Consider the following 8,568-nt stretch of genomic DNA (forward strand, 5'->3'; position numbering starts at 1 on the left):
TCCCAATCATTTATACCAATAAAAGTGTAACATCTGTATCTTTTCTTCCTTAAACCCCTTTTGCCTCCCATTGCCTGGTATTTTTGACAGAGGGAGTGCACAGCAGAATTAGCACAACAAGAGTGGCCTTAATATTTGAGAGGCAATCCTGGTCTTGTTGAAGTAAAGTAGATTTCAAGGGGAAACAGAAAGGTGTCTGTCACAGGGCGGGGCCCAAGAGCGGCCGTGATCTCTCCTGGCGCCCCTACCGTGCCAAGTTGGGTCTCGAATGCACCCGCTATCTCGCCTGCCACGACTTTGATGATTCTAAACTATTAATGGGAGGCTGCCTTTACTTGACCCCTCGGACCCAGTGCTCTTGCCCTGCTGGTCCCTGCCCCATCCAAATGGATTCTGGTGCCCCAACCCTATGGGCGTCGCGTGGCTCCTTCCACCCCTACTACCACGCCCCAAGCCTCTCAGGTGTTCCAGACGTTATCGTGTCTCTACTCTCCCTTAGTGGCCCTCTCCGTGGCCCCTACTCATATGTCCACCCTCACCAGGCTCCTTACTCCTGTGCTCACCCTCACTGGGCTATAGTTGTACGCTCGCCCTCACTGGGCTCCCCAATCTCGGACTGGCCCTCACCGGGCTATAGTCGTCCACCCTCCCCGGGCTCTGTAGTCTGGTACTTGCCCTCACCGGTCTCTCTAGTCATACACTCACCCTCCCCTGGGGCTTCTCTGTGTCCTCGCCCTCCCCTGGCCTTCTCCACATACGCGCCTTCTCCCGGGGCCTCTGTGTATGTGCCCTCTCTGGGCTTCTACTAACGCGCACACCCCCTCTGGGCTTCTACTCGTGCACTCGCCCTCTCTGGGCTTCTACTCACATGCTCGCCCTCTCCGGGGCTTACTGCAATGCTCTTGCCCTTCCTGGGGCCTTGCCTGTGCTTCCCGTGCTCCCCACCCGCACTCGAGTCGATGCTTGCACTTCTCGCGCTCCCTGCCTGCACTTGGGTCGATGCTCACGCTTCTCGCGCTTCCCACCTGCACTCGGGTCGATACTCACGCTTCTTGCGCTTGGGGCTCAGGCAGCCTTGGCCTCACCTGGCCCCAGACCCCTTTCCTGGGTCTTACGCCCCCTGAGCTTGTCCTGATAATTGCCCTGCACTGGGGTTTCGTTTCCCGCGCTTTCCGCGGTCAGGGCTCAGGTGGCCGTAGTCGTGCCTGGCCCCCAAGACCCTTTTCTCAGGGTCATATGCCCCACTGGGCTTCTCCAGATACTGCCTACCCAGGGCCAGGGTCACAACACCCCCAAACGCAGTGCCACCTCAGCGCCAAATGGTGGTGCCTTCTCTGGCACCTAATTGGTGTGCCCTCCCAGAGCACTAGGAAACCCCACGCTACTGGGGAGCTCCCCTGAGGCCTCCTCCAACCCCTACAGTCTCACCCGATCCTCCGGTGTAACACAAACAACCAAGCAGAAAACATAAAACCATAAGCCAACCAGCTGTAACCCAAAATAAGCCTCCTGGCTATAACCTCAATTCTGCGCCACCCTGGCCCTCTTTCAATACCTCCCTGTCAGGTTTTTCTCCACCCCGTATCATCATGCCGACGCTCAGGCAGTCAGCTGCTCTGCTCTGCCCTGCCCTGCTCTGCTCTGCAGCAGAGCTCCTGCTCTCAGGCTGCCAGAGGGAAACTGCCTTCTGGCCTCAGCTTGACTGCTTATAAAGGCCAGACCCTGCCCCCTTCTGGTCAGCTGACCCAATTGGTTGCCTTAGCAACCACCAGCTGTGCTGCCCTGCTGGCCGGCAGCTAAGCCCGAATCACCATTGCCAGTAGCAAGCACCCTAGTGCCTGCTACACATCTCCCCTTCCCCGGTCTGAGCCTTATTAAGAGCGGGGCGCGGAAGTGCCCTGCGACAGTATCAAAGAATCTGGCTGATAACCACGTGGCATACCAGTAGAAGAATGCAGCATGGACCATTTAGCAGGCTATTCCTGAGCTCTTCTACCTGCTGCTGATAGGAACTGCTAGTGATCACTGTTGTAGGGTACTTTCTGCAACATCAGTCTGTCACGTTTTTGTATGCACGATGCTCTGTTGATCACAAAGTGTTATCCTGGAGCCTTAAAAGTAAGCTAGGTCTACCCTCACAAGAGGTATTCAGGCCAGAAAGTTGAATTCTATTATACATTGAGTTCTGGAAAAAACAAGGAAGAAAGAAAAGAAATGTTCCTATCCTTCAAGACAGACAGAATTTAAAGGATCCAACACTTTAATCCCAATAGTTTACTGAGCAAAATAGGCACTGTTTTGCAAAAATGTAACCTCCAAGTTGTGCTCCATTTTTCCCATAAGAAGGATATGAGCTCAGTGAGATGAACTGGCATGATATCTGATACAATATGCAATCAGCATGTCTTTTCAGTGGCCATTGCCTACTTTGTCAAATGCTATGAAAGGACTAGGAGAGAGCATCTAAATGAATATATTTGTTCTTTCTCATGTTTATTTTCCCACCTCTGGTACATGTAAATTCTACTTTTATTTTAGTTTTTTCATGCTGAAAAATATATTAAAGAATCTTGTAAAGAATGAATTATGAAAAGGAAAAAAACAAAGTTCACCATTCTTTCCATACATTGTTTATATCAAAATATCTAACATCACCCGGAAGCCCCAAATATGAATGTGGGCAGTCAAGGGTCTCATTTTCCTAAGGGCTGCACGTCTTGACAAACTATTGTGAATTGCTAGCAAATGAAGAGTCTGCCTGAACTGTGTAACAAGTCACAAGCCAAAGAGTTCAAGTGAAAATGATATAGTCTTCTTTGGGTGCATCTACATGTCACACTACATTGCCGTACAGCATGCTATGGCAATGTAGTGATAACATGAGTCTACACATGATCAGCAGCTACTTCACCGTAGTGGCATGCTCTCCCATGTTAGCACACTGCTATGTCAAAGTAGCAGAGAAATCTGACCATGCAGTGCATGCATAGTGCAGTACAGATGGTTACTGCACCATGCTTTAGTACTTCCTTTTGAAAATACTAAAGCATGGCATGTAGCAACATTGCCATATGGTGGTGTGTAGGCACACCCTTTGTCACATAACTGCACTAGTGTTGAGGAGACAGAATATAATGAATTAGAATGAGAAAGAAATGCAGACTGTGAACGAGTCCCTTTGTATAAGGCTTGACCAGTGCTGTGCAGTGTGCACCCCTAGAGAGGTATGCTACCTCGTCGGGGCACTCATCTGTCATGACTTGATGGTCATAATTGGAGAATTCTCTCCCCAAAAAGGAAAAACTGGCTTCACCCTCAGGGTGGTGTCCAATAATCCAAAATAATCAGTTATGGCCTGTAACAGAGCCTCAAAGGCCTTATAGGGGGGTCCTCCAACCCCAGTACCCCCACCATAGTCCTCTGGGACTAAGTACAGGCTCCTGCTGTTAAGGCATCATAGCTAGAAGCGGCTCTCAGTACCTTCCTGGATGACTCCCAGGAAGTCTCTGCAGTCCATTAGAAACAAAAATGCAAAAATATGGGCTGGGGTATTCCTCACCCCTAGCCTCTAAGGCTCTCTAGTGCAGGGTTTTTCCTCTCACCCTTTTCCAGGATTTGGGCTCTCCATCCTGTACTGCCAGCCAATGCTGGTTTCTGGTCCTCAGTTGTAGCTCATCTGTCTTGTATTGAGGGGAGACACCTGGGCTGAGTTAACATAAAGTGATTCCTCCCTTGAGGTTATAAACAGCCTGAACTGTTAAAACCCCATCTTAGTGTTTCCAAATAGGGCTTTCCCTTTCCAGGGGTTCTGTTTCCCAGTGGAAATGTTAAGGGTGCTGGACCATCTCTGTATTCTCCTGGGGCTTTCTGCAACACAGGCTTTCTCTGCTGCATTACTTCTCCCCCTTTGCTTGAGAGCACTCTGCAGGCAAGGGTCTACTTTTTTCCATGTTCCCAGACATGTCTACGAGCTTCTTCTGTTTGCTGCCTCTGAGCAGGACCTGCAGTTGCCCTCTTTCAACTGCCCCTGTGTCCTGCTCCTTTATTGTTGGGGCTGCTTGACTTCCAGATACTAAGGGGAAGGGAGTGAGCATAGATTTTCCTCTTCCCACTCCCCCTACTCTTCTACACAGACGGATTACAAAATGTGGGTCATTTAAAAAGTAATGGATGAGTGGAATTAGCTCAAAGCTAAAAAAAATAAATAAAGCTGTTATGACCTTGATAGAAGAGCATATGTACTATAAAATGGGAATGAGACAACAGAAGAGATGAGACCCAAAGCTTTACCTGTATAAATTCTGAAATAATGAGAACATTGTGGTACAATTTGCTAATAGGAGGTGTAGGGGATGTTAGATTTGTTAAATAGAAAACAGCAAGTCTTAAGAGTCCATTAATCTACAATAAATCAAATATTATTTTGATAGATTTCTAGATTTAGATTTCAAACCCTGCTTTTTAAACCACTTCATAATTGAGAGGGAAGACTGGTCAAATACTAAGTCCCATACAGCTCACAAATGTGACAATTTAAGTCTCCATACAATCTAAAAAAAAAGCTAGGTAGGTAATAGTAGTAATGCAAAATAGGTTTTTAATTTTAAAAATAAACTAAGCATAATGCATGCAAAAATAAAACTTAGAAGTTCCCAGAACTTTCAAATTATGTTAGTCTTTAAATTTTGCAGTACTATTTTCAGTTTAAATCTACATACATTTTTTTCTAGGTTAATTCCCCTCATTCAGAATATAGTTTTGTTTGAAAGGCCCTTTCAATATGACTTGTACTTTGATCCCATCATTTGGAGTCCATTAGTGTTTGGACAATTTTATTTCACCCATAATTTTGCCCTTGCAGCAAACAAGTAATTTACATGGCTAATTAACTAGTTTCTTTATGCAGAAACTGAACTACAAAGCATGTATGCAGAAAAACATGAGTATGCAAATTGCAAGTGCAGGTTTGTTTGATGACTTTGGAAAATATGGTTCATAGGTTTTTCAAACTGGCAACACAAAAGAGTTTTAAATAAAAATGTTAAAACACACGTACATAAAAGATGCATCAAGACATTTTAAAAATGATAAACAAAATTGTCATTTACAGAAACAGCAGTCCTCAATCCACTGGTTGTGGTGATAAACAGCATACAGTGTTAATATAATGATCTCATTTAACATATAGTAACTTATTGGAGTAATGATCATTCTAGTGATTTTTTTCTCTAATAAGTATCCCTCTTTACCCTTCCATTTTGGAAGTTACATAACAGGGAAAAACAGGATTTACCCAAACTGATTTTAACAGTGGCTTTCCAAAGAAGGCACGTAAGTGCAACAGGTTAACAAAATAGCTCTGAAGTATTACTTAAATACATGATCTGACAGCTCAGGTCCTTGTAGGTTAGATTTACATAGTTCTAACCCAAGGCAATACTGCCAAACTCTCCTCCTTGTACCAATAGTCTCTTGTGATTAGTATTTTTCTGGGTTCAATATAAGTGGCAAAAACACACACCCTGCCAACTAACAGAACCCACCATGCTAGTGACTGCATGGTGTTGAGGTTGGAAGTACCAAGCTTGCCCTACTGCACTGGATCCCTGTTTGTGATTACTGTTATATTGCTACTGTTTCTTTAAAGGTTGTAACTGTGTGTGTCACTCCAGGCATCATGCTTGATTTCAGTCTGGGTCCCTGCTCAGAATAATAGTCATCAGCCATGGGTGTTATATGTTGTGCTTTTTGTGTCTAATCTCCATAGTTCTGAAGAAAATAGCTGCACAGGCCATGCTCCACTATACAGAAACCATTTCCCATCAACGTGTCCTTGACTTTACCTCTGTGCCCAGATGGGATTCCATTCTGTGTTCATAGGCACAGTCTCCCATGTCTGGTCCTCATTACTTGCAGGCCTTCTGACTTCCCAGTATCCTCAGCTCTGTTTTCTTGGTAGTCTCTTTCAGGGTAACTCCTTTCCTCTCCCTGAAAGTTGTCCTATCACCAGCCTGGGAAGCCTTGCTTTTTTAGGTACCTGGACTGAATTGACCTTTCCCTGCACACACACTTTTAGAGTCCTATGTAGGCAAAGCCAGAAGTGAACTAGCTTCATGAAACTTTATAAAGGTGCTATGATGCTTCCTTATGCACTTTTATAATAGGGTTTGGGGCCCCCATGGTAGACACTAATGTGCATAGTGGGTATACCAGGCCAGATCCTCATTATAAATCAGCATCTCTGTGGTGTTCTATACCAGCTAAAGATCTGGTTCATTATATTTAAGTGGGTGAACTTCACCTTTAGGATTAGGAACATTACAAAGTTGCTGGAGGTCGAAGCTCAAAGTGAATAATAAGATGATAGCAACAGTGATTTTTTTGTCAGCTACAAAAGAATTAACTAGCTTTGTGAAAGTTAGGTTAAACCAAAATTAGAATCCTTCACTCAGGTTCATAAAATGCCTTTCTGTTTGTACAAACACACATACACAGCTCCCTCTGTATTTCAATGCAGGAAATCTGAGTTTCAGTATTTTTGCTAATGGCAAAGCAAACAACCACAGCTGAGGTACAATGAAAGAAGAATCATCCTTAGTAGGGTGACTAACAATGGAAGCATGACCTTACTGTAGGTAGTTTTGCTCATTTCCAAGGAACCTGAGAAGTCTATGAAAATGGGGAGTTATATAGGTCTTTTTCTTTTATAGTTTACTGCTTTGATTATGTTTGGTTGTAGAAGCTCCCAGAGTCATCAGTAGCCCATGGCAATATTCTAACGGGATGGGATACTTTCATGTGAGAAGAGTATAAAGAACATGTTCAACTGGTTTACTAGACAAAATAACATGAAATTTATTATGAAGTGAAATTACTAAATGACAATTAGAATTATTGTTAAAGACATCCTGCTATGCAAAATCAGGTCTTCAACATGAACAAATTAGAAATGAATAATTAGACTGAAAGAGAGAACCTTTTTTATGCTTGTGTTAATGGGTCAAATTCAGCTGAAGTGTAACTTGCCTTAAGTGAATGAAATTACACCAGGGATCAACTTGGTTCTGTAAGTTTGTGTTTTATATTGAAATTATAATTTGCATGCCAAGTTGTGATGCAATAGAATCCTATTATAAATGTCATGTTAAGAGTTATATATGATTCGGATGTTATTATCCCTTTGAATACTGGAATTTCCCATGCAAAAAAACAAGCATAGAAGCAGAATTCTTTCCTAGCAGTACCAGATGAATTTGATATATTGGGCCATGTCTACACTGTCTCTCTGGAAAAACTGGGAGCAATGCTAAGAAGACCCCTTGCCCACTTGCTGTTGTTCAGCATGTTTCTGTGCCTGAAAACTCGGCTGTGTAATTTGCCTGAATACAGGCCAAAAAACGCACTGAGGCAGAGAGCCTCAGAATGAATGGTCATGTGCTCCGGGCCACTGACTATGATACCTAGTACTTTTCATGCTATGATATACACTGAGCAGAAGCAGGTGGGTCATCTATGGTTCTCAGGGGTACTCTTGAGCTTCCTCTTGTGACATAGTGTCGGTTGGGCACAAACTGTGATGCCAATGCTACTGCACAGTAGCAATAAGCTACTGCTCAGTGGGGTTGGAAACAACCCATGCACTGCCAGGACTATGCAGTAACAGAAGTTACTGTGCAGTCATTTAGTACTCACTAAAGCAAGTACTAAATGACTGTGCAGTAACAACTGCACGGTCAGGCACACTTGGAGATGTGCCCAGTAAGTCTTGCACACAGAGCCAGGAAGCGTGACCTCCCAAGAGACAGTCTGGTAAGGCCAGCAGGCACTTCTAGGGAGTAGAACAGGAGCAGGCCAGCCACTGTTACCACTCACTGTAAATAATTGCATATAAGTTTCTGCTTGTAATAAAGACTTGTTCCATATTCCAAGTTTCTAGATACTACAGTATAGACATGACATTAATTCCCTGGCAAGTCAGAGAGGTTAACTGGCAGTATCTCTGTGGAATTCCAGTTAAATGTGGAATTCCTTGCCAAATGCAATTCAGAAAGGTACAGGGTTCCTTCACTTTATGCAGTAGATGTGTTCCTGAAAAAAACTGTGCATAAGCCGAATTCACACAAAGGGAACTCACTTTACAAAGTAAGAAACAGGAAAAGGTTCCAAGACCTTGATTGCATTGGCAGCAGGTAAGTCTGCTGGGGTTAAGATGGTGCCAGGCTCTTCCCGGCATGGGCTGGGCCGGGCTACGCTTGGAGCAGGCAGTGGCAGCACTGGGAGGGGAGCCATGGGTGGGGGCGAAGCCTTCAGCCAACCCAAAATTCACCATAGGCCCCTCTGCCCACTCCCTATCCCAGTACCACTGCTGCTCGCCCCAAGCGCAGTGTGGCCTAACCCCCCTTGCCGGAAAGAGCCTGGCCTCAGGGGCTGGGGTGAGTGGGGCCTTGATCTGCACCCCCCTGCTGGTGGTGAGGGAGGGAGTGGGGCTAAGGCTGGGGCTGGGGCCTGACCCAACCCACAGCGGTAGGCCATAGTGGCAGGAGACATACCCTCCATCCCATGTCCCAC

Source organism: Gavialis gangeticus, unplaced genomic scaffold (assembly GCF_001723915.1).
Source record: "Gavialis gangeticus isolate Ggan-Ray unplaced genomic scaffold, GavGan_comp1, whole genome shotgun sequence".
Classification (NCBI taxonomy): Eukaryota; Metazoa; Chordata; order Crocodylia; family Gavialidae; genus Gavialis; species Gavialis gangeticus.